At 33.1% G+C, this 8,648-nt stretch overlaps 1 long non-coding RNA gene across 1 annotated transcript; it reads left to right on the top strand.

Annotated features, from left to right (window-relative positions):
* Window positions 1-1,132: 1,132 nt before the first annotated feature.
* LOC109339993 lies at window positions 1,133-3,889 on the top strand. Its single transcript, XR_002106737.1, has 3 exons — window positions 1,133-1,514; window positions 1,617-1,740; window positions 3,405-3,889. It is a non-coding gene; the product is annotated as an uncharacterized LOC109339993 (long non-coding RNA).
* The last annotated feature ends 4,759 nt before the right edge of the window (window positions 3,890-8,648 follow it).

Genomic DNA, 8,648 nt, shown 5'->3' with positions numbered 1-8,648 from the left:
ATCACACAAATTTTTATACCCTTAAAAATTATTCATTTAAAATTCAATTAGTAAAATAAAATATTTTTATTTATATTTGCATCTAACAAGAGGTTATCTTGTTCCTACGTATCTCCAGGTGCAATATAGAAATCAAGACTACGTAATTCTAGTTCGAAATTGCTTCTACTTTGGTTGATTGTAAATGATTTGGAAAATACCGATAGGTTTAAAAGTATTGATTTATTGAATTGGTTAATTTGAAATTTATTCAAAATATGTAATTGTCTCAATTTAATGAGACTAACAGTTTTAGAGATGGTGTTGGTCGTAGATCTTCTTCCCATTTTTGGGGAAGTTAGAGAGAACTCGAACCATAACCTTACTATAAAAATTTCGTAATTTATTTGCATATTTATTTGCATAATTTTATATGGAATTAATAGCTTAGAGACGATATTGGTTGTAGACCTTCTTCCCATTTTCGAGGAAGTTAGAGACAACTCGAACCATAACCTTACTATAAAAATTTCGTAATTTATTTGCATAATTTTATATGGAACTAATAGCTTAGAGACAGTATTAGTTGTAGACATTCTTCCCATTTTCGAGGAAGTTAGAGACAACTCGAACCATCACCTCACTATAAAAATTTCATATTTAAATTATTTGATAATATAGTGTTGGGTTTTTTATAATTATAGAATTAAGTAATGGAATAGGTTTGAGAATTATTTTCTACAGGAAATTAATAGTTTAGAAACGGTGTTGGTCGTAGATTTCCTTCCATTTTTTGGAGAAGTTAGAGACGACTGAATTTTAACCTCACTATAAAAATTTCACATTTAACTTATTTACTAATATAGTGTTGTTTTTTATATAAGTTACATAAGGAACAATTTTTATTAGATTTTATTAAAATAGATGTTAGTAAAATTTGGTAGGGTAAAAATATACCATTATTATTTAAAATATGAAGTATATCTACCTTACTTAAATCATCAAAAAAACAAATATTTTAAGCAATAATAAACATATAACATTAACATGGGAATATAAGTAACTAAATAGAAAGATGATAATTAAACAAATAAATGAATAAAAAAAGGGTTAGATAGAATAAATGAAAAAAAATGAAAGCTACGTGAATTAAAGGATAAGTGACTTGATCCTCCTAAGGCTTCACTGTCTTCTTCTCCTCTCATCTTCATCTTCATGGCTCCGGCAGAGGGAACCATTCTTGGCTGGAACCGAATTAACCAAGGAGCATGGTTACTCCTTATTACTTCACGTCCATTTTGGGACGATACCCCTAATCCTCTTTTCTTCCTTCTTTCCAATCAGCGGCAATGAAAATGTACTCACGGTAGTGGCGAGACGGGGACGGTTGTAGCTAGATGATGTGTCCTCTCCTCCTCGCGAGTTCTCGACTTGATGGAGGAAGGCGATGATGTCAACCCCTTACCCCGGACTCGATTTGGGAGGTTCACAATGGCTCAACCTCTCTCCGATGGGTTACGGTGATTCCGAATCGGGTAATCATTGCTTTATTATTTTTTGTCAATTCACTACCTTCTATTGATTCTCGGTTTTCTTATTTTTTCATGAACTCATACAATTTATATTGACCTTTACAGAATGATAATCCAGAGTCATCAATGGCTGAGCCGGAACCGATTAAGGCATACCGAGGATATACGCCATATCGACTAAGTCGAGGCATCTTCCTTTGGTGGTTATTCGCAGCAGATCGGAGGAGAGGTAATTACTCTCCTTATTTCTCATGAATCCTCACCCGTTGTATTAGATTCATTAGGGTTCTAGATTAGTAATGACAAGGGAATAATCCTTTTGCTATTGAAATTTTGCCTAATCCTTAGCTGGTGGAAACATATAGACTAAAACAAATTTCAATCATGCTTTTTTACATTCCAGTCCTTTATATGTATATGTGTTTCTGTGGAATGATCGATTAGAAACAGTTATGAATTACTCCTATAAGTCTAATGCATAAGCCATATAAAGCAAGGTATGTTCATGAAACACAATTTTTATGGTTTGAATGCTTACCTGAATATATGCTCTATGTTGTCGTATGATGTATATGTCACCACCCTCTTGATTTATGATGCCTGTGAAATATAACTCTATCTCCGGGTTGCTTTTTGCTTGAACGTATGGAGGTTGCTCTCTAGTTATGAACTTACGAATAGGTGTGATATATGAACTCTTCTCTGTTTTTTTCACTAGTGCCCCCCTTTTCTAGAATGTGTGCTGTCCCTTATATAGGTGATTGTGGTGTCTGACGGTTTGCCCAAAATGTGTAACATGCCCAGATTATTCTGGTCATCATTGTTGATTGTAACTGAAACATTAATTCATGGTTTGCATTTGTGACTCTAACTAAAATGACAATGATTTCAAATTACTTTTGCTTAGTGCTGTCTTTTGGGATTTTATTGACTGATAATTCATGGCTGGATCCTTAGGAGTGTGTAACAGCCGTAATTCTTTGTTAACACTCCCTCCACTGTTTTTTTGTGTGCATCTCAAGTAGTTTTACTTTTCTTTTGGGTTATATTTCATTGATGCCCCTGTAACTGCTCAATTACTTTCCCGAATGGTTCATTTCTCTCCTGAAATTCATCCCCTAATTGGTATGATTTGTAGTGTTTTTGCTGCTTATGAATGATTGTCATGTATGCCGATGTTGTGCAACTGAAATAGAGTAGTAATTGGTTAACTCACTATGCCTCTAATTATTCTGCCCAACCACACTGGATTTGCTGCCTGTGTATGGCTCGTTGTATGCTTGGCTTTATCTCAGTCTGTTCTTTCTTCGTTATATGCTTCTTATTACTAGCTGAAGTCAATGCATCTTTGTTCTAGTCATTTGTTTAGGTTTGTATTGCTTTGATGGTTATAACATCTGCTTGGTATTCAGATGGGGTGATAAGAGCCTTGTTCGTATTTGATTATGCATTATGTGTTGTATTACAACTTCCTATGCACCTAGTTCTTGAGCAGGTACGAGATATATGGTGTTTTGGAATGTGAGAACATGAGGAGCTAGGTATTGGAAGATGTTGGTCCAAATCTTCTTTCTCATAATTCAAAAGCTTTGAATTCTCCTACTCCTTTTCTAAGTTGGAGGATGTTGATCATTGAGGCTGAGTCTGTACCCTTTGGCTTCGCTCTTTGAATATTATACTTCTGTCCTTGATTTCTTGTTATCTTTAGTGTCTCAAGATTTGCCTCTCTATTATCCCCTTTTGATTGCCTACTGTCATTATTGTTCTTGGGTTTATTTCTTTTTGTGATTTCCTTAGCCTTTCCTGCTCTGATTGTTCCCTTTTTAATGTGTGATAGCTATCTTTTCAGTGATGTATTACTCTCTTGCCCTTTGGTGTATATGTGTGTTGTAGGTATGGACTTATTCTTCTTGAACTTTGATGTGGAGAATATTCACTACTGTTGAAAGTGCTCCTGAAGATAAATCCAGAATGTAGTCTGCTAGTGTTTTGGATTTGGCATTTCTGGTGCAGGCCAGAATTTATCATATATGCATATACTGAGAGTATGGAAACTGAAGAAGCAAGAAGGAATACCCTTTACAGTTTACACTATCTCTGCCCCTTACTTTTTAGATATGGGGTTGGCCTTTTGTTTTTTTAGAAATTTCTTACTGACAAGTTGGACTTTCCTTTTAGATGCATGTTGCAGGGTTAGTTATATTAGTGAGTTACTGCTATTTCAATTTGTAATTAGTCTAGCTTCTTTTAGCTTTCTGTTAATTGGTGTTTCTATAAATACCCTACTTCTATAAATTTGTAATTAGTTTGAGTTTTTGCATTCTCAAATACTGTGCAATAAGATGGTATATGTATCACTTGAATAATATATTTTAAACTAAGACCCAATACTTCTGTTTAAGTTACATTGATACACCCTTGTTTGGAAGGAGCATAACTCGCGAAAAGGAACAAAATATCAAACTTTGGCTTCACATTGTAATGTTTATGTTTGTACATGCGTTTAAACGCATGAGCGTTTTTGAAAAGTAACAATATATAATATATGCTCAATAAAAATAGTAGATTCTTTTGCTAACGTTGGAGGAGTACAACTATAAAAAGATTTGTTTTCAGGCACATACTCCAATAATAATATTGATGTACATAATTAATTTTTAAATTATTTACCCGATCGCACTTGCAAATCATAAAATGATGTTTTTATTTTGTTATTGAATTTTGCACCAAAGATAAAAGGTAAAGGTCAGACAAAATTGAGTGTTCACAAATACCCACTAATAATCTGAGTGATACATCAACGCAATATCAAAATGCGTACGAAAGCCCATTGACGACAAGGCAATGTATCCCTAACAATAGGTATATAGGTCTGATAGATGGCCGAAGTAACAATGCATGAATATTGAAGTGAGTGTGAGAATGTACAAACCTCGAAAAGAATAATGCATAAAACCCCACAAAACATCTCATAACCTGTACACGACAATAAAACACAAATTCTATATACAAGAGTTATTTACAAATCAGTAGTTACAAAATGACGACAAAAACAAAAATAAAATGAAACGATAAAATAAAAATAATGAACTAAATATCCACATGATTAATCTTTTAAGGTCTTACTCTCAATTATCCCTACTGGAGTCGTCATGCAGCCACTACCCCACAATCGTAGGTGCAACATGAATAATGCAAATAAATGCAATGGAGTCGTCATTGATGTTTTTTAGAGGGAAAACATGAAAAACCAATTTAAAAATAAGAATTGATCTGCTCATAAATAAAAATTAAGTTCGGTGATCGGTTATGGATGAGGAAGGTGTTATGTATATTCGTTAAAAACATTAATTTTACCCTCACGCATTATTGAATAAAAAGAAGAAAAAAAACATAAAACATATTTTTTTGTGTGGCTACAATAGAGAAATCAAGACTACGTAGTTCGTTTGAAAAAAGGTTAATTGTTTGATATATTTTATTTATTTTTATTTTTAAAAGACATGATAAGATAACACGACAAGGCACGAGTCTCATAGTGCACTAGCCTTCTATGACTTTATCAAATTATTTTGGAAATATCAAATCGAGATAACACGACAATGCACGAGTCCCATAGTGCACTATCTTTATTTATTTTATCAAAATTATTTTCGAAAATGTTAATTTGAGGTAACGCGACATGGCACGAGTACCATAAAGCACTATCTCTCCTTGATTTAATTAAATTACTTTTGAATATGTTAATTTGAGGTAACGCAACAGGGCACGAGTCTCAGAGTGCACTTCCTCTCCATGATTTAATTAAATTATTTTTGAAAATGTGAATTTGAGGTAATGCGACAGAGCACGAGTCCTATAGTGCACCACTTCTCCTTGATTTAATTAAATTACTTTTGAAAATATCAATTTGAGGTAACCCGAAAGGGCACGGGTCCCATAATGCACTACATGTCCTTGATTTAATTAAATTACTTTTGAAATATTAATTTAAGGTAACGCGATAGTATACAAGTCTCATAGTGCACTAACTCTCCTTGATTTAATTAAATTACTTTTGAAAATATCAATTTGAGATAACGCGATAGTGCACTACCTTTCCATGAATTAATTAAATTATTTTTGAAAATGTCAATTTGAGGTAACGCGACAAGGCACAAGCCCCGTACTGCACTACGTCTCCTTAATTTAATTTAATTACTTTTGAAAATGTCAATGTGAGGTAACGCGACAGGGCACGAGTCCCACAGTGTACCACCTCTCATTGATTTAATTAAATTATTTTTTGAAAATGTCAAGATGAGATATTGCGACAAGATATAGGTCTCATAGTGCACCATCTCTACTTGATTCAACTAAATTGTTTTTTTTTTTTATTTTGAAAATGTCAAGTTGAGATAATGCGACAGGGCACGAGCCTCAAGTACATTACATCTCCTTGATTTAATTAGATTATTTTTTATATTGTATTTTTCCTGTACATAAACATACTATTAAATAAACAAACATTTATAAAATATAATAAATAAATAAAACAAATAGAATAAATAAATAAACAGAATACTAAAATAATAATAAATAAATAAGTAAACAAAATAAAATATAAAATATAAAATGATAGAACCACAAAAAATGTAAACTACATAAAAAAGGAAATTAAATTTGGGGATTTAGGTTTTAGAATCAATTTGGGGTTTAGATTTTGATTTGGGGGTTTAGGCTTTGAAATGAATTTGTTATTCAGTGTTAAATTAATTTGGGATTTAAGTTAAAATTAAATTGGGAGCTAGGTAAAAAAATTAAATTGAGAATTGGGGTAAAATTAAATATGGAATGGGGGTTTTGGAGTAAAACCAATTTACGATGGCGCCAACAGCTTCGCTGCTTGTCACGGTTGTGGCACGATCGTGCCTTTTTTTGTTGCAAAAATGGCGGTTGTGAAGAAGAAGGGGGTTGACATAGGGCCCCCCACAGCCAGGCAGTCGTTGCCGACATGGCGGTGCTACCATTTTTGCCACCAGTACACGTGAAGTGTTCAAAATATGTTTTTTCTTCTTCTTTTTATTCAATAATGCGTGAGGGTAAAATTAATGTTTTAAATGAATATCCACATAAACGATCTAGGTATTGTTTTTGTAACGAACGACGTGAAGTGCCTAACACCTTAATCATCTGTAATCGACTCTCGAACTTATTTTTTTTATGAGCAGATCAATCCTTATTTTTAAATTGGTTTTTCATGTTTTCCCTCTAAAAACATGGATGACTACTCCATTGCATTTATTTGCATTATTCTCATCGCGTCTACGAAAGTGGGATAGCGACTCCACCTTTATTTATACGTATAAAATATGGTCTACCACCACTACACATATTTTGATTTATGAAATTATGGAAATACAATTTTATATGTATGTTAGTTAATTAGGTTATGGATTCATTACATTACTACTACAACTGTAGATTTTTGTGGGGGTGACAATGAGCCGAATTAACTTGACATTCTTTGAATCTCGACTCATTATTTAGCTCGACAAATTTGGTTCATGAACTAAACGAGTCAAACTTAAGCTAAACATTTGGCTCGTTAAATAAATGAGTTGAACTTGAGCTAAGTATTGTTCAACTTTGTATTATTAAACTCGGACTGGATAATGACTCAGTCAAGGCACTAAGTCAATGTGTTAATAGTAGAACTAGTGAGTCAATGATTGGACTGGTTGACTCAGTTTACATTAAAAAATTCACAATATTAATTAATATTATTTAATAACTCTATACTTCAAATTTAAAAACATTAATAAATCTAATTAAACAATCAACAAAGAAGATTTCACTACTATAAAATATGAGAAAAAGTTGAAAATATTGTCAAAGAACATATGCATTATACTTTAAGTATAACAAAAGTGCACAATAAGTTTAAAGTTTAATTAAAGAATGAAAGTTTTGTTATAATATAAGTTAGTAAATGACAAACATAATTACAAATAAATTAAAATTTTGATTTTCTTCATTTCAAAACGACATTGTTTTGATCATTTTTTAAGAATATTTTTTGATCAACTCAGTTGGTCTAACCGGTCCGATCATTTAAGTCATTGATTTTAGGCTTCAATTGATCGAGTTGAATAGAGTCAATCCAATTTTGATGCAAAACTGATCATATGATAGGTTTGGAGCAGTCAAATGCCTAGTTCACTATTAAACCGGTCGGGTCGATGGTCCTAGCCGAGTTTTATAACACTAGTTCAACTAGTTAGGTTCATCAGTTGCATTAATTATACATAAATATGCATATATGTATATATATATTGTGTAACACCGTGAATTTTCTGTGTATTCTTTATTAATTATTTATTTTAACAACGATTAATTTTAGAAATTAATTGAGATTGAATTAGACTAAACCGTAGTTGAGTGTTAGTCTTGTTTTGTGATTTCTTATTTTGTGTGACGGAAAGTTTTTGAGCTGCTAACGGGCCCAAATTCGTCCGAATTCAGCCCAATAACAAGTTTTTGAGTCCTCTAACTCAGAAATGAATTCTGATTGTGCCATTGGCTTTGAAATATTATTTCGGGTCAAGATAGACATCAAGTTTGCCCAGAACACATTTCTAAATATTTTTCACTCCGAATTCTGTGTTACGAAGTTCTAACCGTAAACTGAAGTCAGGAGATTTTAATATACGTGATAAGTGCCAAACATACCTAAAAATCATACACTTTTATGACACTTATCATAAGCATAATTGAGAAAAACCAACTTAAAACAATACTTTTTGTATAAAATGTCACAATTTAGTATATTTGTGTTTGTATTGCCTTTTTATGTATTTTGTAGGAAGAAAATAAGAGAAATGATTCATGGTCAAAAAGCAGCAAAAGTCAAGAAAACCAAGGTGCTCAACCAGGCAGCTGAGCGGGGAACAAGCCCCGCCGAGGTAACCTGGCCACCTTCCTGACCTAGACCAAACTACTCAACCAGGCAGCTGAGCGGACCTGCTTAGCCGCTCAGCCTAGCACCAGACTAGGCCTGGCACGGTCAGAAATATGCTTGACACGGTCAGACACGAGTTTGGCACAAGCCAAGATGCTTAACAAGCTGCTCAGCGGTCAAACCAAGCTGCTCAGTGG

The sequence above is a fragment of the Lupinus angustifolius genome, unplaced genomic scaffold (assembly GCF_001865875.1).
Source record: "Lupinus angustifolius cultivar Tanjil unplaced genomic scaffold, LupAngTanjil_v1.0 Scaffold_122_33, whole genome shotgun sequence".
Lineage (NCBI taxonomy): Eukaryota > Viridiplantae > Streptophyta > Magnoliopsida > Fabales > Fabaceae > Lupinus > Lupinus angustifolius.
Note: the sequence above shows the minus strand (reverse complement) of the source record. Positions and strands in the feature narration are given on the sequence as shown.